The sequence below is a fragment of the Mus caroli genome, chromosome 2 (genome assembly GCF_900094665.2).
Source record: "Mus caroli chromosome 2, CAROLI_EIJ_v1.1, whole genome shotgun sequence".
NCBI lineage: Eukaryota > Metazoa > Chordata > Mammalia > Rodentia > Muridae > Mus > Mus caroli.
Window position 1 is genome coordinate 109,879,284 of NC_034571.1, and position 3,199 is coordinate 109,882,482.

Below are 3,199 nucleotides of genomic sequence, written 5' to 3' on the forward strand. Positions count from 1 at the left end.
CACACCCATACACACACAATACAAACTGAGATCCTGGTAGCTGAGTCCTGGAATACAATTTTGGTGTTCAGTTCATAGGCTAAACGAGCATCTAAATCTAGCTTCATTGAACATGGTTGGGAACTTTTGAAGCTCCCCTACAATATATATCAAAGAATAGCAAAATGGAAAACATGTTACACATCTCTGTGGCAAAACCCTGTAGAGTAGCAATAGCTTGAGTCCCAAATCCACTAAGAGTCTTATTTTTACCCTTAGTCTACAATGTAGACCTTAGAAGCATCAAATGGTTGAATAGAAGATAATGGGAATACCACCAGCCTCATCCCCAGCCACTGTGATCCAGGGACATTTTTTTTTTTTTTTTTTTTTTTGAGACAGGGTTTTTCTGTATAGCCATGGCTGTCCTGGAACTCACTTTGTAGACCAGGCTGGCCTCGAACTCAGAAATCCGCCTGCCTCTGCCTCCCGAGTGCTGGGATTAAAGGNTTGTAGACCAGGCTGGCCTCGAACTCAGAAATCCGCCTGCCTCTGCCTCCCGAGTGCTGGGATTAAAGGCGTGCGCCACCACGCCCGGCTCCAGGGACATTTAAATGAAGTTAGTTTCCTGTGTTCACAAACTCTTATGTAATCTTTAAGACATGCCATGCGGTTTCCTCTGCCTAGAACACTCTCCCACCCACAGCTCTCTTCCTCTGGATAAATTCTGCTCATCTTTTAGGCCTTTGAGTTCCTTCCTACCCCACCTTGTACATCTATGATGCCTATACCACATTTCGGTGAAACAATTTGTTTACTTATCTGCATCCCCATTGACTATGAAGAAACAGAAGGTGACTTATGCATATCTGTGAACCCCCTTAACTCAGAACTACATCCATACTCTCTGCTACGAAATATTTGCTTATTTCTGCAATGAATGAGTGGAGCTTCCATTTGCCCCTTTAACGACTCATTAAGCATCGCTCACATCTTAGATCCTTGCAGTTCTCAACAAGTAATCTAGCTTTTTGAACAAAAAACAATTTTGGGTTTAAGAACTTGTGCCAAGCATTATGGTACACATCTATAATTTCAGAATAAGGAGGTTGAGGCAGGGGCTTTGTGAGTTCAAGGTTGGCCTGCATTACATAGAAAAACTCTGACTCCCAAAATAACTAAATCCATGACAAAAATCAAAACAAAAACCAAACAAACAAAAGCTCCCAGAATTTTTTCAGAAATCCTTAGGCCAAGAACTATAGACTTTTCAAAAACTGCAATAGATTTTTTTTTTAATCCAGAAATTCATGACTCCTATGACAGCTGGAATAAATATATTGTCTTAGTTGTCACTATTCTCCTAAGCTGGTTTGAAGGAATATGTTTTGCTTTTGGTTTTAAACAGGAACAGATTGCTCAGGACTGGGGAGGGCATGCAAATCAGAAATTCTCCCACTCTCCTGAGCCCCAGCCTTTTTGCTAACCTCCAAGCTAAAATCACCTTCTTTGTCTTCATCTAACAATAAATCATGAGCACTCCTGCATCAGTCAGTCTGGAGAGGTCAACAAAGAGGGAGGGGGATGGCTAGTTCTGTTCACAGCAGAGAGAGATAAGAAAGCTGGATTCAGGCAGTGAATATCCGAAGGAGGAGAGGGAACTGGGGTTGTCAATCATTCCTTCGGCTTCTGAGATGCACTCTGCAAATGTTGGAATCATATTCCACCCAGACCGAAGAAACAGCTGCAATCTATGCCAAAATTCCTTCATTTTCTGACCCAGTGAGAATCTGGTTTCATTGTTTTGTTTGTCTGTTTACTGGGTTCCTTTTAAGTGGCAAGCACTATACAAGTAGCTTTACCTGTGCCTTACATGAGCCCATCTCACATAAGAATCATCCGTAGAAACAGGTGAGTGCAAAGGGGCCAGGGACTTACTTAACCACAGAACTCCGAAGTAACAGAGCCTAAATCCAATTACAAGTCTCCAAGATTTAGAAAATAAGAATTTTTCCTCTGCACCTGGAAATTTGTACATTGGAATAAGCACAAGGAGTATATGTAGCCTTTTGGAGGTAGCTCAACGTATAAAAACATTCTACACAGCCTACAACATCACTACAAATAACCATTCCACAGGACGCCAATACCTAGACATCTCCAAGTACAGAAACATGTTGAGATTTTTCTGACAATATTTTAATGAAGGCTAGCTGTTGGTCTACTACACTCGTGAGGGTTCTAGCATCTAAGAGCCTTTACACACTGTTCCTTAGGCTTAAATATGCTGCTAGTGACTCTTCACCTACTGAAATGTAAATTCCTCTCATGCTTCAAGTTCCAGCTCTATATGGTCTTCTGTAACACCTTAGGTACCTAAGTTTTCCCTTAGCATTGCAATATCCAAAGTCACTTATAAGCATCTAATTTCCTACCATAGTGTGAGTTCCTAGACAAGAATGGCAGAACCATCAACTCATTTTGTCTTTCCTGTTGAAAAGCCCTGCACACAGCTGGCCCCTCATGAAGTATTTGTTGAGTTGATCTAGCAGACACAGATACCACAATTGTGAAAACAACTAACTATAAAGCAGATAAGAGTCCAGTTTAAAAGGCTCAAGATGATCTATAAGCTCTGTTAGAAAGACCTGTCGCACGGTGAAATGATAGGTGTGCAAAATTTAGGAATGAGCAGAACTTTGTCAGGGGGAGAGAGAATAAGCAAAAAGGTCTGTGAAAATCAGAAACATCCACACAAAAGCAGGGAAGTAAGAAAGAACAGGATATGCCAAAGAGGGAGTGGAGGGGAGTCCACAGATTTATTTTCTTGATGATTTTTAGGGCAAAAAAAGTCAAAAGATACATACACACACACATACACACACACACACACACACACACACACACAGAGAGAGAGAGAGAGAGACAGAGAGACAGAGACAGAGAGAGAGAGAGAGAAGAGTCACACAGATTTGAGACTGGTTTTGCTAATATGAATGTGTAGCGTACTGACTGACATATGTGCTCAGCACATACTTTAAAGGAAGGCTGTTGTCCAGAGACGTAAAAGCCTGGCATATACTTCTGAACAGGCTGCTGTCATGGGCATTTTCATGCAGTATCACTTGAGGATTTTAGGAAGAGTTGAGATTGAGTGGTTTGTGGCAAGAGAAGCCTTCCAGGTTGGGGGAGGGGGCAGCAGCGCACTTTTAGATGATAG